General features: G+C 36.2%; 1 non-coding gene across 1 annotated transcript; it reads left to right on the plus strand.

Annotated features, from left to right (window-relative positions):
* The first annotated feature begins 962 nt into the window (after positions 1-962).
* LOC148574897 (small nucleolar RNA R71) lies at positions 963-1,070 on the plus strand. Its single transcript, XR_015906368.1, has one exon. It is a non-coding gene; the product is annotated as a small nucleolar RNA R71 (small nucleolar RNA).
* Positions 1,071-18,598: the final 17,528 nt, after the last annotated feature.

The following is an 18,598-nucleotide window of genomic DNA, read 5'->3' on the forward strand; positions in this document are numbered from 1 at the left end:
ACATCCTCATTCTCTTCAGAAGAGGAATACTCATCAGAGCTCATGAAGGGCATAAGGAGGTTCAATGGAATCTCTATGGTCTCTAGATGAGCCTCAGAGTCCTTTGGTTCCTCAGAGGGAAGCTCCTTATTGACCACTGGACGTCCCAGGAGGTCTTCCTCCTTGGGATTCACGTCCTCTCCTCTCCTCACAGGTCCGGCCATGGCGCTTATGTCAATGGCCTTGCACTCTCCTTTTGGATTCTCTTCTGTATTGCTTGGGAGAGTACTAGGAGGGATTTCAGTGATCCTTTTACTCAGCTGGCCCACTTGTGCTTCCAAATTTCTAATGGAAGACCTTGTTTCATTCATGAAACTTACAGTGGCTTTAGATAGATCAGAGACTAGATTTGCTAAATTAGAAGCATTTTGTTCAGAGTTCTCTGTCTGTTGCTGAGTTGATGATGGAAAAGGTTTATTATTGTTAAACCTGTTTCTTCCACCATTATTAAAGCCTTGTTGGGGCTTTTGATCCTTCCATGAGAAATTTGGATGATTTCTCCATGTTGAGTTATAGGTGTTTCCATAAGGTTCACCTAAGTAATTTACCTCTGCTATTGCAGGGTTCTCAGGATCATAAGCTTCTTCTTCAGAAGATGCCTCGTGAGTACTGTTGGATGCCGCTTGCATTCCATGCAGACTCTGAGAGATCATATTGACTTGCTGAGTCAATATTTTATTCTGAGCCAATATGGCATTCAGAGTATCAACTTCAAGAACTCCCTTCTTCATAGGCGTCCCATTATTCACAGGATTCCTTTCAGAAGTGTACATGAACTGGTTATTAGCAACCATGTCAATGAGTTCTTGAGCTTCTGCAGGCGTTTTCTTTAGGTGAATGGATCTACCTGCAGAAGTGTCCAGTGACATCTTTGATAGCTCAGATAAACCATCATAGAATATATCCAGGATGGTCCATTCTGAAAGCATGTCAGAAGGACACTTTTTGGTCAACTGTTTGTATCTTTCCCAAGCTTCATAGAGAGATTCACCTTCTTTCTGTCTGAAGGTTTGAACATCAGCTCTAAGCTTGCTCAGCTTTTGAGGAGGAAAGTACTTGGCTAAGAAAGCCGTGACTAGCTTATCCCAAGAGTTCAGGCTGTCTTTAGGTTGAGAATCCAACCATAATCTAGCTCTGTCTCTTACAGCAAAAGGGAAAAGCATGAGCCTGTAGACTTCAGGATCTACTCCATTAGTCTTAACAGTATCACATATCTGCAAGAATTCAGTTAAGAACTGAAAAGGATCTTCAGATGGAAGTCCATGAAACTTGCAGTTCTGCTGCATTAGAGAAACTAATTGAGGTTTCAGCTCAAAGTTGTTTGCTCCAATGGCAGGAATGGAGATGCTTCTTCCATGTAAATTGGAATTAGGTGCAGTAAAGTCACCGAGCATCTTCCTTACATTATCATTATTTTCGGCTGCCATCTCCTCTGCTTGTTCGAAAATTTCTGAAAGGTTATCTCTGGATTGTTGTATTTTAGCTTCTCTTAATTTTCTCTTCAGAGTCCTTTCAGGTTCTGGATCTGCTTCCACAATAATGTTCTTGTCCTTGCTCCTGCTCATATGACAAAGAAGAAGGCACAGAAAAATAATAATAATAATAGAGATCCTTTATACCACAGTATAGGGATCCCTTTGTGAGTGGAAGAAAAGAGGGGGAGACAAAGAATGTGATGTAAAGGAAGAAACACAACTGTACCGATGGAAGAGATGTGAGATGAGATGTTAGGATATGGATGAATAAATAGAATAGGATGGGGGAGGGATAATTTTCGAAAATTATTTTGAAAAAGAGTTAGTGATTTTTGAAAAATGGTTTTTGAAAAATGTTAGAAATTTTCGAAAAATTTTTAAAATTTAAAAATAAAAATAATTAGTTAATAAAAAAGAAATTTTTGAAAAAGAGGGAAGATATTTTCAAAAATTAGAGAGAGAGAGTTAGTTAGGTAGTTTTGAAAAAGTTAAGAAACAAACAAAAAGTTAGTTAGTTAGTTGAAACAAATTTTGAAAAGATAAGAAGTTAGGAAGTTAGAAAAGATATTTTGAAAAGATATTTTTGAAAAAGATAAGATAAGAAGATATTTTTGAAAAGATATGATAGGAATTAGTTTTGAAAAAGATTTGATTTTTAAAATCACAATTAATGACTTGATTCATAAGAAATCACAAGATATGATTCTAGAACTTAAAGTTTGAATCTTTCTTAACAAGCAAGTAACAAACTTCAAATTTTTGAATCAAAACATTAATTGTTTATGTTATTTTCGAAAATTTGGTATAAAAATAAGAAAAAGATTTTTGAAAAATATTTTTGGAATTTTCGAAAATAACTAATAATTTTGAAAAAGATTTGATTTTTGAAAAAGATTTTGAAAAAGATAAGATTTTCAAATTGAAAATTTGATTTGACTCATGAGAAACAATTTGATTTTCAAAAATTTTTAAAAAAGTCAATCCAAATTTTCGAATTTGATGAGAGAAAAGAGGGAAGATATTTTTTTGATTTTTGAATTTTTATGATGCAAGAGAAAAACACTAAAAGGATGCAATGCATGAAATTTTTAGATCAAAACAATGAATGCATGCAAGAATGCTATGAATGTCAAGATGAACACCAAGAACACTATGAATGTCATGATGAACATCAAGAACATATTTTTGAAAAATTTTTAATGCAAAGAAAACATGCAAGACACCAAACTTAGAATTCTTTAATGCTTACGCACTAAGAATTCAAGAATGCATATGATAAACATGAAAAGACACAAAACAAAAATTCATCAAGATCAAACAAGAAGACTTACCAAGAACAACTTGAAGATCATGAAGAACACTATGAATGCATGATATTTTCGAAAAATGCTAGATGCATATGCAATTGACACCAAACTTATAACATGACTCAAGACTCAAACAAGAAACACAAAACATTTTTTTGCTTTTTATGATTTTCTAAATTTTTTTTTTTTTTGGATTTTTTTTTTCGAAATTTATATGAAAAAGAAAAATAAGAATTCCAAAATTTTTAATATGAATTCCAGGAATCTTACCATGTTAGTCTAAAGCTTCAGTCCAGGAATTAGACATGGCTCACTAGCCAGCCAAGCTTTCAATGAAAGCTCCAGTCCAAAACACTAGACATGGCCAATGGCCAGCCAAGCTTCAGCAAACATATGAATGTAATTCATTCAATTTTAATCCAAAACCTCAGTCCAAAAGAATTTAGACATGGCTTTACAGCCAGCCAGGCTTTAGCATGCTTCATGAAACACTAGAATTCATTCTTAAAAATCTCGAATAAAATTTTTGAAAACATTTTTAATTTTTTTTTCGAAAACAGATGAGAAAATTTTAGAAATTATTTTTGAAAAATTGTTGAAAAGAAAACAAAAAGAAAATTACCTAATCTGAGCAACAGGATGAACCGTCAGTTGTCCAAACTCGAACAATCCCCGGCAACGGCGCCAAAAACTTGGTGCACGAAATTGTGATGTCCAGGCTCGAACAATCCCTGGCAACGTGAGCAACTTGGTGCTCTGATCTCAATACGTAATTGTCACAACTTCGATACAACTAACCAGCAAGTGCACTGAATCGTCCAAGTAATACCTTACGTGAGTAAGGGTCGAATCCCACGGAGATTGTTGGTATGAAGCAAGCTATGGTCACCTTGTAAATCTCAGTCAGGCAGATATAAAGTGATAATGGTGTTTTCGAATTTAATATAATAAAATAGGGATAGAGATACTTATGTAAATCATTGGTAGGAATTTCAGATAAGCGAATGGAGATGCCTTTCGTTCCTCTGAACCTCTGCTTTCCTGCTATCTTCATCCAATCAGTCTTACTCCTTTCCATGGCTGGCTTTATGCAAGGGCATCACCGTTGTCAGTGGCTACATCCCCTCCTCTCAGTGAATAATATGCTCACGCACCCTGTCACGGCACGGCTATTCATCTGTCGGTTCCCGATCATGCTGGAATAGGATTCACCCTCCTTTTGCGTCTGTCACTAACGCCTAGCACTCGCGAGTTTGAAGCTCGTCACAGTCATTCAATCATTGAATCCTACTCAGAATACCACAGACAAGGTTTAGACCTTCTGGATTCTCTTGAATGCCGCCATCATTCTAGCTTACGCCACGAAGATTCTGGTTAGGAGATCTAAGAGATACTCATTCTAGCTTAATTCATGTAGAACAGAAGTGTTTGTCAGGCACGCGTTCATAAGGGAGAAGGATGATGATCATCACACATAATCATCACCTTCATCACGTTCTTGGGTGCGAATGGATATCTTAGAAGCGAAATAAGAAGAATTGAATAGAAAACAGTAGTACTTTGCATTAATCTTTGAGGAACAGCAGAGCTCCACACCTTAATCTATGGAGTGTAGAAACTCTATCGTTAAAAATACATAAGTGAAGGTCCAGGCATGGCCGAGATGGCCAGCCCCCTAAAACGTGATCAAAGGATCATAAGGTAATCCAAAGATGGTCAAAAAGACTAGTAAGAGGTCCTATTTATAATAAACTAGTCACTAGGGTTTACATGAGTAAGTAATTGATGAATAAATCCACTTCCGGGGCCCACTTGGTGTGTGTTTGGGTTGAGCTTAAGTGTAGCACGTGCAGAGGCCATTTGTGGAGTTGAACGCCAGTTTCTGTGCCAGTTTGGGCGTTCAACTCTGGTTTTGGATCCTTTTCTGGCGCTGGACGCCAGATTTGGGTAGAAAGCTGGCGTTGAACGCCAGTTTACGTCATCTATTCTTGCCCAAAGTATGGACTATTATATATTGCTGGAAAGCCCTGGATGTCTACTTTCCAACGCAATTTGAAGCGCGCCATTTCGAGTTCTGTAGCTCCAGAAAATCCACTTTGAGTGCAGGGAGATCAGAATCCAACAGCATCAGCAGTCCTTTTTCAACCTCTGAATCTGATTTCTGCTCAAGTCCCTCAATTTCAGCCAGAAAATACCTGAAATCACAGAAAAACACACAAACTCATAGTAAAGTCCAGAAATGTGAATTTAACATAAAAACTAATGAAAACATCCCTAAAAGTAACTAGATCCTACTAAAAACATACTAAAAACAATGTCAAAAAGCGTATAAATTATCCGCTCATCATGAAGGAAAGTCAAACAAGTTGGAATTCTACGTCCGTTCACAAGTTGCAATCCACTTAATTAAAAGGGATTGGTGTTAGTGATTAGGAGGCAATCCAACCATAAACCTAATTACAATTTTTCTTTCAAGCCTTCCAACTCAAAGGTTCCTTTCAATCAATTTCCCATCAAGTTAAGGAACTACTCACTCATTGTAAAGGTAAAATTCATAGCATATGAAAAGGAATTAAAGAAAGACATTGTAAATAAAAATTAAAATAGTCAATTAAAAATAAAAGTGATCCTTGTATTAAATAATCCTAAGAATATTCCAATGGTAAAATTAACAAAGCAAAGAACATGGAAGAGTAACCAAGTAAAGAAAACGAACTAGAATGACGAAGTCTTGATGAGGTAATAACTCTTCTCAGTGTTCCAATGCCAAAAAAAGTAAGAGAAACTAAAATCCTAAGAACTATGAATGTGTAGAGAGAAAACATAGAGGAGGAGTAAAAAACTATATCTAAAAACTAAAAACTGTGTAGAATGAATGTTGTCCTTGGTTTCTACATGTTCTCTGGCTCTAGTCTGTTGTTCTGGGCCAAAAATTGGGTCAAAATAGGGTCCAAAATCGCCCCCAGTGATTCTGCAAATTATGCAGATCGCGCATGCCACGCGATCGCGTCATTCATGCGGACGCGTCATTCGCGCTTTTCCTCGCCACGCGTTCACGTCGTCCACGCCTCCGCGTCACTCGTACTTTTCCAGTCCGCACGGTCGCGTGAGCCATGCGGCCGCGTCACTGCGATTTCTCCTCTTTCGCGCGGTCGCATGAGCCATGCGGCCGCGTCACTTCTCGCTGGTTATCTCCTCAATTTCTTGTGTTCCTTCCATTTTTTTGCTAGCTTCCTTTCCAATCTCCAACTCATTCATGCCCTATAAAGCCTGAAACACTTAACACACAGATCACGGCATCGAATGGAATAAAGGAGAATTAAAATGGATAATTAAAAGTCTCTAGGAAGCAGTTTTTAATCATGTAATAATTTCAGGAAGGAAATATAAATGCATGCTATTTTAATGAATAAGTGGGTAAGGATCATGAAAAACCACACAGTTAAACACAATATAAATCATAAAATAGTGGTTTATCACACCCCCAACAGAATGCACCTTCCAACGTGTGCGTGCGCACAGGTTGTAAAACTCCATTGGTTATGTGCGTGCACAGGTTGGGCTAGTGCTCTCAACAGAAGGATTTTCCCTGTGTGTGCGTACGCACAAGTCTGTGCGTGCGCACAGTTCCAAAAATCATAGGGGTGTGCGTGCGCACACAAACCAGAAATCACAAAATTCTGCAACATTACAGAATTTCAGATTTTGACACCAAACTTTCCACAATCATATCTTTTTCTACCGAATTTGGATTTCTAAAAAATTTAAACCATTTTAAATCTTGTTCAATTTCCTTTTATTTGATATAAAATACATTGAATTTCAAGCACGGTAGATCAAGATATGATTCATAGAAGTTCACCAAAATTTTAGTTTTACCAAAAGTTCACAAAGTCTCAATTTTCCACAATTCTCAACCAAAATCAAACCAAAACCCATCCAAACTCCAATTTATATCAAAATATACCCTTTGTATCATATTCCACCATTCATACCAAATTTCTCAAACACATTACCATATCATCAATCTCAACATCACATACATCATACTAAACCATTTCTCAATCCACACCACCATTCATCACCATCATATCATTATCAATCATCATGATTGAACTCATTCAACTCAACCTTACTCTTCAACATCATTTTATTAACATTAACATCACATTTCATCAAAATAATCGAAACTCATCAATTCATCATGCATCATATCTCAACAAATCAAACAACTAATTTAATTCAATCCTATCCTATGGGTCACTAGCTTAAGTGTCTAGAAATATTATATTTTACATAGAGGAAACCGAAACCATACCTTGGCCAATTCTCAATATAAACCAAAACCCCAAATGAGCACAAGCTAAGCTTCCAACCACAATCCAAGCTACCAATCAACTCCAACAAGCATCAACTCAATTCCAAAGCCTCCAAACTCACAATAATCGAGCTATATACACACAAATCATAACTCATCAAACTAGGGCTCATCGTAATTAAAATTTCACAAGAGTTCAAGACCTCTTACCTTGGCCAACAGTTTTTGGAAGTAAAACCCAATGGTAATCAAAGGCTAGAGTGTACCTAAACACCCAAAATTACAAAATTTCACTTAATCCAAAACCTAATATTTTTGAATTTCTTAAGACAGAGACTGGGCAGGATTTTTCAAGATTCATACCTCTTTGGCTAGATGAAACTAATAGGCTCAGAGAGAGTTTCGTGGAGCCGCCGATGGCACGCGAATCGGAGCACCGTAGCTCGAGATATCGCAAATTGAAGTGAAATGTGAATAGTGCTCACTCTTCTCCTTCTCCTCTCAATGTGCAGCTGTATGTTTGTGTAATGAAGGAGTAAATGAACTCATTTGGGTTCATTTAAGTTTATATATATGTTGGGCTTGGGTCCGGTCCAATCCGTTAGCGTTTTTAGCCCGTTTAGCCCAACTTTGGGCCAAACCTTTAAAATTAACGCCCGATTTTTTATTTCTAATATTTTTCTAAGTTTTTGAATATTTTAAAATTTTCTCACACAGTACCGGACAGACTTAAACCGATTCGACCAGTTTAGCTGCCGGTTCGCAGTTTTTCACGGTTTTTCACCGAAAATATATTTTCTGACTTAGAAAAATTCACTGAGTCCAAAAATCATACTTAGATCCTCAAATTCTCATTGTAAATTGTCTGATCCTATTTTGTGCAATATTAATTATCTAATTAAACGGTTAATTAGGCTCGGTTCTTACAATCATCACATGGGTTCCTTACAAAAGGATAAGGAGGGTAATGTGAGATATGATGAGCATTTTGTAACTGAAATACACAAGGTGAATGTGAAGAGTTGAAACCTATTTTTTGTTGAGGGCTTATTTTTAGATTTGGGTTACATTGGATATAATAAAATTTATTGGTTGGAACTTGGTCTAGATTTAGCCAAGGGATTGAGGTTACTTAGGAGGGATGCTAATGTTATGAGGATGTATGAGAGTGCTTTGAAGATTGATAACATTGTACATCTTGGTTTTGACCACCCTATTGATGTGAACCTTGAGATTATTGAGTAAGAGGTAAACTATGATGGTAGTAGTGATAGTGTTTATGAAATCAATCAACCTGGTGACAACGTTGAAAAAGATGATGTTACTAATAAGAAAGTTGGTGAGACTAATGAAAGCGTAAATTTTGATGTTGGTGAAGTGAATGAGATGAATAAAGCTGTGAAGGAGACCACTGCTGAGAATGAGAGGATTGTTGAGGTGAATGAGGTTATGAATAAAGCTACGAATGGAGTAGTGGCAAGGAGTAATGAGCCTGAAGATGCATCAACTTCACAAAAAGGTGTTAAGAAAAGTTAGAAAGAGGCATCCGAGACTACCACCCAGTGGTTTACCCCAAAAAATCAGGACTGGGGAATCTGTTATAGCTGAGAGAATAGCTAAAGCAACTCATGATAATCTTGCTCATGATGATATTAGTGAAGATCCTAATGAACGCCACAATCAAAGTTCTCCCGATGATGCTAATGGAGGTGCAAATCCTGACCAGCCTATTGTCGATGAAGTCAGGATAGAGGCAACTGTTATAGAAAACACAACAAGTAAACCAAGTTTATGTTTACTTAAGTAGTTGTTCTGAAATATGTGTTATCATTGCTGTGAGATATATTGTAACATTGCGTAAGTTGTGTGAAATATTTACCTTTTCGTAACTGGTACTATGAACAAAGGGTGTTGCACAAGAAACTAATAATCCAAATACAAGAAGAAATTAATCAAGGCCGGAACCTTCTAGGTAGAGAATTGTTCCTGGAAAAGAGAATGAAGGACCAAGGGTTGAGGTGTCCAATCCAAATGCAGAAACTACAGATAGTTGAATTGAATAATATCAATACAAATCTAAAGATGTTTTTAGTCCTCCTGGGTTAGAGGTTGAAGGGGAAACGATATTTTCCCAACATAACCCTAAGATACCATATGGAAAGATTACTCTGGAGTTAAGCATGGAGTTTGAGACCATGGATCAATTCAAGGAAGCAGTGAAAAAGTACAACATATAAATAGCGAGACAAGTGTTCTTTCTTAAGAATGAAAAGAAAAGGTGCAGGGTGATAATTATTAGGGAATTTTAGTAAATTATGTGATGCGTGAGCATCATTAGTATCTTTTCTACATGATTTATATAACATTCTATTGATTTATTAGAGAATTTTAGTAAATTATGCCCCGTTGGATGCTACTTTGGGGTTTTGTGGCTTTTGATTGATTTTACGTAGTATTTGGATGAAGATTTGATGAAAAAGTGCATGAAGAAGCAAAGAAGCCTCATGCATACGCATCATGCATATGTACGCATCACTGGAGCAGCAGTGGAGGTCTTCCGTATGCATGTGTTGTGCATACGTACGACTGCAAGAGCTCAACAAGGCTAATTCTCCACTGTATAGGTTGCACTAAATGCCATGAGTCGGCGTCTAGTGCCAAGGGCTTCATAATTTGTGCCAAGCATTCTGGATGGTGGGCACTAAATGCCCAGCCACCGGCATTTAACGATGAGACTCCTATTTCAAGTGCAAGGCTTATTGGATAGCTGGCGCTAAACGGCCAGTCATCGGTGTTTAGTGCCGATAGTGTGAACAAGAATAGGGACCACATGTGCATATTGAATCAACAGAAGCATATCTTTTGATTTCAAATCAATTTACTAATTAGAAAAAAATTGTTAGGATTTTATTTAAGTTTTAAATCAATTTTGATTTGGACAATTAGTAGGATTGAGATCCGCCCTCGCAGAGACTTCTCTTTTCCTAATTTTCATTCTGCAATTTTACACCTTTTTTTTTGCTAGGGTTTTTTCCACATTATGAGCAACTAAACCTCCATTATTAAGGTTAGGAACTCTGTTTACTTTGATGGATTAATAATTATTTATTCTTCTACTCTTGATTAATGCATTGATTATTGTTTAAGAATTGATTTCGTTCTTCATCCTACGGATTAGTGAGTATTGGAAAATAATTATAATCTAAGTATCTAACTTGAATTCTATTGAATCTCAGAAAAGCTATATCATTAGAATTACAGCTTGAAACCATATTCTCACAACTCCTTAATTATCTGGATTTAATGTGATACGTGACATATAGCGGCATCATCTTTGGGTTTGTAGGGTTTGTGTGGCTTATAAATTGAAATTTGAACTTAACCCTCTAATACAATTGAGTGATCAAGGAATTGGCGGGTGGTTGGATTAGAGGAGATTGCATTGACTAGGAATAGGAATTCAATCACTTGGGATTTGCCATAAACTAAATCATTTCATGATCATGGTAGTTGACATTAAATATTAATCCGAACATTTAAAAATCTCCAAATTAAAGCCTTAACTCTATTCTCATACCATTTTTTCAACCACTTACTGTTTGCTTTTCTTAATTTACTATCTTTCATGCTATTTGAAGTTCACAAATCCCATTTCAACTTGTCTAACTAGAACAACTAATAAATCATTGCTTGCTTAGTCCATTAATCCTCGTGGGATCGACACTCACTCACCTGAGTTTATTACTTGATACGACCTGGTGCACTTGTCGGTAAGTTGTGGTTAGAAATTTCGCACCACTATGACACAAACTTTCCATGGTTGTGTTACTGTGCTAGAACCAACTATCCACCCTCATTTCAAATAAAGACCTTTGTGGATGAGCATACGTGTCCAAGAAGCAACAAGAGCAAATCAGTAACATGTGCATGGGTTTCTGAAGAGCTAGTGCCAAAGCTCAAAATCCATCCCAAGATGTTATAGAGAGAGGCCCAGGAATAGTTTAAGGTGGAATATGATAACTCTATGGGTCAGAGGATGATGTACAGAGTCATGGAAAAGGCAAAAGATATAATTGAAGGCATGGAGAAGGATCAATACCTAAGGTTGCAACACTATCTGCATGAAATAATAAAGGCCAATCATGGCTTAAGAGCAAAAATGGAAACCACTTCACAACCAGTTGGGTTGCCAAAGTTTAGAAATTTGTATGTTTGTTTGGCTACCTTTAAGAATAGCTTTATTAAGGCAGAGTGTAGACATTTTCTCACTTTGTATGCGACTTTCTTGAAAGGTTATTTTGGAGGACAATTGCTCACAGCCATTGCTTAGGACGCTAATAACCAGATCTTTTCAATTGCCTACAGGATTGTAGATGCTGAGACAAGCGAGAATTGGAGGTTATTTCTAGAGGAGTTGCATGTGCATATAGTAGACTCTAGGGATAATGGTTTGATTTTTATGTCAGACCAGCAGAAGGTTATAAACGACGTTTTATTCTTAGTTTTTGTGTGAAATTCTTTAGAGTGAAATGCATGATTATTGATAAATCCATATTTTATGGTGATTTTGTCTTGAAAAGTGTGGAATTTATCAATTCAACTTGCACTTATTCCTTAAAATTGCATGTTTTGTGAATTTCTTTCTAATTGTACTTAATTATTAGAAACATGCTTTTTATGCTTTAACTTGTCGAATTAATTCTACTTTTATTCTATTTGATACCTTGATGTGTTTATTTAAATGATTTAAGGTTTAGAAGGCAAGGATGACTTGAAAGATGGAGGAAAAAGCATGCAAAAGTGGAGGATTCATAAAGAAATGAAGTTTGACAAAACTCCAAGTCGTGCGTACACGGATACCATACGTATGCATCACTTCAGATTCGTGGGAGACCATACATACGTATGAGTTGCAGCACGTGACTCAAAAAAATATGTGACTCATGATTTCAAGCCCATTTTGGGCCTAATCCAACTCATTTCCGAAGCACTTTGAAGCATGGATCAAGGGAGGAGAAGACACACACATACACTTATCATTTTTTTACATTTTTTTCTTAGGTTTTAGTGGAATTCTAGAGAGAGAAGTGCCAACTTCTCTTTAGAATCCCTAGGGTTTACTTAATTTTCTTGTTAGTTTTAGGTTTTAGTTTTGTTTAATTGTAGTTTTGACTCTTGTTTTTTTGTGCTTGCACCATACTTCTCTTTGAATTTAGTGTTAGTTTGGCATTCGTTCATTTTGTTACTTGATGAATTCTATGATCTTTTGGTTTATATTAATGAATTTGATGTTTTATACTTTATTGTTGCTTACTTGAATTGTTGTTATTGCTTTCTTATAGTGGGTAGTTATAATTTTTATTATTTTTTACAATTTATGATGTTTTACTTTTATGCCTTCTAAGTGTTTGACGAAATGCCTCTTTTAATTATAGAATAGATTTTCATTCTTGGCTTGGGATTGAGGACTTAGGTGACCTTGAGTCATTGATGTCCAATATTGATTGGTAATTTAGGATTGTTAATTAATCTTGTTTCTATTGACACTAATCTTTTGCAAATTCAATTAGTAAGTTGGTTAAGATTTATAGATTAGGATTAATTACTGGTGCTTGAAATTAGAACTCGCACAACTTAATCAGCAAGTGCACCGGGTTATCCAAGTAATACCTCAGGTGAGTGAGGATCTATCCCACGAGGATTGTCAAACTGAGCAAGCAATGGTTATCCAGTTAGACTTAGTCAGGCAAACAGCAAAGGTTGTTTGTTGGTGTAAAACGCATAAAACAATAAACAAGAGAAATAAAGAAAGCGATAAATAGTTTGGTGTGAAAACAATATGAGAAAATAGTTAAGGTCTTGGAGATGTTTACTTTTTTAGATTAAAACATCTTACCAACTATTTTAACAATGAGTGATTTATTCTATGGCAAACCATAAGTGATTAAACCCTAATCTCTTAGTGATTTAATCTCCTCTAATCCTCATCAAACGCCACTCTCGTGGTCACTCAATTTCGATTAGAGGGTGAAGTTTTAGAAAACCAGTTTAATGCCATAAAAACCCTAATTACCCAAAGCTAACAAGATTATATGTCACATATCCTGATTAGTTTATGTAGTTAGCAATTTAGCAGGAGTATTTTCACGCTGTAGTTCAAGTCAGACAACTCTCTCGAGAATCACAAGAACTCATGTAGAAAAGGTTCATACTCTCATTCCACCCAGTTCATAAGATTAAGAACAAAAATAAAACCTTAGAATTGAATCAAACATTAATTAAAATAGAAGAATAATATTTCTAATCCATAGAAATAAATAGAGCTCCTAACCTTAACTAGGAGGTTTAGTTGCTCATAACTTACAAAGAAAACAGGGTTCTGAAAAGTGTGGAAGGAAGAAGATCCTAAACCTAAGTGATCTTTTCTTTTAAATACTAACCTAATAATAAATACTAGACCTAAAAGATAATATTTGTACATAAAAATTACAAAAAGAAAAGAAAATAAAACTAAGAAGTGCTAAATCCACTTGGAGACCCAAAGAGATGTGAAACGGGCTGCTGCTGGCGTTCAACTTCAAGAATGGGCGTTGAACGCCAAGGGGGGAAGCGTGCATCTCTGGCGTATGCCCCCCTGCTGGCACCAAATGCCAGGTGGGCGTTCAGCGCCCAGGGAGGGTGTTGCCAGCATTTTCCTTTCTTGTTCCAGGCTTCTCCAAACTGCTCCAAATTTTACCTAAAATCATAAAAACACAAGAAAAACTCAAAGTAGCATCCAAAGGTGATTTTTGCACTAAAATCAAGTACAAGTAAATAAAATCTAACTAAAAATAATATAAAAATAACTAAAAAAGGGTATAAGATGCTCACACATTAATTACACCTACTTGACTTTCTTAATGTGTAAAGGTTGATGAAGTCGGATTACTTGATAAATCCATATTTTATGGTGATTTTTGGCTTGAAAAAAGTGGAATTTATCAATTCAACTTGCACTTATTCCTTGAAATTGCATGTTTTGTAAATTTTTTTCTAATTGTGTTTAATTGTTAAAAACATATTTTTTATGCTTTAATTTGTTGAATTAATTCCACTTTTATTCTATTTAATACCTTGATGTGTTTGTTTAAGTGATTTAAGATTTAGAAGGCAAAGATGGCTTGGAAAATAAGGAAAAAGCATGCAAAAGTGGAGGATTCATGAAGAAATGAAGCTTGGCAAAACTCCAAGTCGTGCGTATGCGGATACCATGCGTACGCATCACTTCAGATTCGTGCGCACGTGGAGACCATGCGTACGCATGAGTTGTTGCATGTGACTCACTTAAAGGAACACGTGACTCGCAATTTCAAGCCCATTTTGGACACAATCCAACTCATTTCTGAAGCATTTTGAAGCATTGATCAAGGGGAGAAGACACACACATACACTTACCATTTTTTTTACACTTTTTCTTAGGTTTTGGTAGAATTCTAGAGATAGAAGCTCTAACTTTTTTCTAGAATCTCTAGGATTTACTTAATTTTTTTTGTTAGTTTTAGGTTTTAGTTTTGTTTAATTGTAGTTTTGATACTTGATTTTATATTCTTGCACCCTAATTCTCTTAGAAGTTAGCGGTAGTTACCTTCTTTTGTTTTGTTAGTTTATGAACCTTTGAATTTTGAATTTCTATTAATAAAGTTGATGTTTTGAGTTTTATATATGCTTGTTTAAGTTATTGATAATAATTTCTTGCATTGGTTAACTATAATTTTTATTATTTCTTGCAATTTATCATGTTTTACCTTTTTGCAACACCAAGTATTTGATGAAATGTTTACTTTGATTTTGGAGTAGATTTTTCATCTCTTAGTTTGGGGTTGAGGAATTAGGTAACCTTGAGTCATTAATGTCTAATATTAATTGGTGATTTAGGGTTGTTAGTTGATTTTGTTTCCACTAACGCTATCCTTTCACTAAGCCTAATTAGTGAGTTGGTTAGGATTTGTGGATTAAGATCAATTATGCCTATTTAACATTTTTTAATGTTTAAGGGTTGACTAAGAGGGATTAACTCTTCATAATTATCATGTTTGTGGTTAATGAGAAGGATAGTAATCCTTAACTCCCAACCCTTTCTAAGATCCTTTTAGCATTTGAGTTTAACTTTCTTTTATTAGTTAGTTACTTTATTTCTTTTAGTTTAATTTCTTTTGTCATTTAGATATTTCATTGCTCTTTAATTTCTTGTTATTTTAATTCTTATTAATTTCCATCAAAACCCTAATCCCCCCCGAGCCAATGATATGCATTCGATTGAAATTTTTAGGGAGAACGACCCGGGATTAACACTCTCAGTTAATTAATTTGGAACTTATGATATTTTACTAAATTTTAATAGGGTTGGTTATCGGTTTAAGACTATACTTATAAAGAATTTGTGTTTTAACTTGCGAAATTATAAACCGGTATCTAGTCCTTATCAATTATCTTTTAATATGCAGGGACTAATTCTAGCTTTACAGGATGTCCTGCCAGGTGTTACACACGGATTTTGTTGCATGCACATGTCGAGAAATCTGAACAAGAGGTGAAAGGATAAAGAGCTGAAAGGGGAATTCTGGGAGTGTGCCAAAACAACCACTGATCAGGAGTTCAATGATGTCATGGACACTATGAGAAGGATCAATTCACATGCGTGGGAGTATTTGTCAAAATTTGAGCAGGAAATTTGGTTAAAGTCAAGGTTTTCTGAGTGGCCAAAGGTTGATGATCTGACAAGCAACAACTATGAGTCTTTTAATTTAATAATTGTGAGTCTGTAGGGAAAGAGTATTTTGACAATGCTTGAGGAGCTTAGATTCTACATGATGAAGACAATGGCTAATCACAAGAATGCACTGATGGCCTACACTAGAAAGCTGACCCTTGTACAAGTCAGTAGACTAGAAAAGGAAAAGAGTCAGGCTAACTACTGGGAAGCACAATGGGTTGGTGATATAAGCACAACCAATTTGAAGTTAGAAAGTGGCAGCATAGGGTGAGAGTGAACACACTAGAAAGAACATGCTCATGTAGAAAGTAGCAACTCACTGGACTACCTTGTTGTCATGGGATTACAGCAATCTAGAGGAAGAATAACAAGTTTGAAGATTATGTTCATTACAAACTCACCATGGAGGCATATGACAAACCCCATTTGTAGGGTTTATCTTGTATTGATTTTTGGGGATTTTATCACCTTTTACCCATATTTATTCAAGAAATAGCATGGTTTTGTATATTCTCCTTTAATTGTGCTTGAATGTGAAAACATGCTTTTTAGGACTCAAAATAGCTAAATTTAATTCACCTTGATTCTATTAGATGCCTTGATATGTTTTTTAAGTGATTTAAGGTTTAGGAGGCAAAGATTGGATCAAGGGAATGAAGAAAGAAAGCATGAAAAGTTGGAGAACTCATGAAGAAATGAAAGAACCGGAAAGCTGTCAAGCCGACCTCTTTGCACTTAAACGACCATAACTTGAGCTACAGAGGTCCAATTGATGCGGTTCCAGTTGGGTTGGAAAGCTAACATCCGGGGCTTCGAAACAATATAAGATTTGCCATAGTTGCATCGCGCATAGGGGCGCGCACGCGCACGGTACGCGGACGCGCCGATGGTGGCACATGACCCACTTAATGCAAACGTGGCCAGCGATTTTAGAAGCCTTGTGGGCCCAATCCAACTCATTTCTAATGCTATTTAAGCCAAGGATTGAAGGGGAATCAACATACTTTTCATACTTTAGAAGTTAGTTACCATTAGTTTAGTTTTAGCTTAGTTTAGTAGTGAGAGTTAGTTTCTAGAGAGAGAAGCTCTCACTTCTCTCTAGAATTAGGATTAGAATTAGGTTTAGTTTTTAGATCTAGATTTTAATTCATGCTTTCATCTCCTTCTACCTTTCAATTCCTTGTTGTTACATTCATTCTTCTTCTATTCTTTTGTTGTAATTTCCTTTATGTTGTTCTTATGTTTTGTTGTAGATCTACTTTTGCTCCTTTTATTTTCTTTCAATTCAATTAGAGGTAATTCATAATAATTGTGTTCCTTTTAATTGTTGTTGTTAATTCATTGCCATAATTGTTGTTAGATTCTATTTTTGTTATCAATTTACTTTGCTTTTCTTTTATGCCTTCCAAGTGTTTGATGAAATGCTTGGTTGGATTTTAGTATAGATTTTGTTCCTCTTGGCTATGGTAGAGTAATTAGTGACGCTTGAGTTATCTAATGTCTTTGTTGATTGATAATTAGAAGTTGCTAATTGATTTAGATACCACTAAAGCTAGTCTTTCCCTTGGGAGTTGGCTAGGACTTGTGGAATCAAGTTGATTCATCCACTTGACTTTCCTCCATTATTAGAGGTTAACTAAGTGGTAGCAATGGACAATTGTGGTCACAATCGAGGAGGATAAATAGGATAGGACTTCTAATTCTCACAACCTTGCCAAGTGCTTTTTAGTTGTTAGTTTATTTTCATTGTCATTTACATTTCATGTCTCTTATCCCAAAACCCCAAAATACAATCCATAACCAATAACAAGACACTTCATTGTAATTCCTAGGGAGAACGACCCGAGGTTTAAATACTTCGGTTTATAGAATTTAGGGGTTTGTTACTTGTGACAAACAAATTTTTGTATGAAAGGATTATTGTTGGTTTAGAAGCTATACTTTACAACGAGAATTCATTTGTGAAATTCTAAACCGTCAAAAATTCATTCGTCAATGCCTTCTCAGGAACTTACTCTTTTGAGATAGATGGCAGAGCAGTGAGCTTCAACCTGGATGAAGCTATGAAGCATCCTCCGGAAGATCATTCCATCTTCCAGTGCGACATCATTGATGAAACTTTAGTTGCAGTTCACCAAGAAGAAGTAGAAGAGATGCATACGGAGCAAGGTGCAAGTGTGGGGAAGCCTTCTGAACAAGATGAAGACACCTTGCCACCTCCCATGGCTCCAGATGATCAAGTGCCTAGCCATGAGCAGAAAATGGAGTTGAAGCCCCTTCCGCCCCACCTCAAGTATGCTTACCTTGAGGATAATCAGAAGCTCCCAGTTATTATTGCAAGGGAACTCACTTTCCAATAGGAGGAGCAGCTGCTTAGTGTTCTGAGAAGACACAAGAAAGCAATTGGGTGGAGCTTGACGGATATAGTAGGCATCAGCCCTCAAGTTTGTGAGCACTGGATATTTTTAGAAGAGGGAGCAAGGCCTGTTCGTCAACCTCAAAGGCGGCTGAATCCCACCATTCTAGAGGTTGTCAAGAAGGAAGTGACCAGGTTGCTTGAAGCTGACATCATCTACCCCATCTCAGATAGTGAATGGATTAGCCCAGTACAGGTGGTGCCTAAGAAGTCTGGAGTCACAACAGTGAAAAATGAGTATGGAGAGCTCTTGACAACTAGAGTGCAGAACTCCTGGAGGGTGTGCATTGA

The sequence above is a fragment of the Arachis ipaensis genome, chromosome B2 (genome assembly GCF_059453495.1).
Source record: "Arachis ipaensis isolate K30076 ecotype BB chromosome B2, ASM5945349v1, whole genome shotgun sequence".
Lineage (NCBI taxonomy): Eukaryota > Viridiplantae > Streptophyta > Magnoliopsida > Fabales > Fabaceae > Arachis > Arachis ipaensis.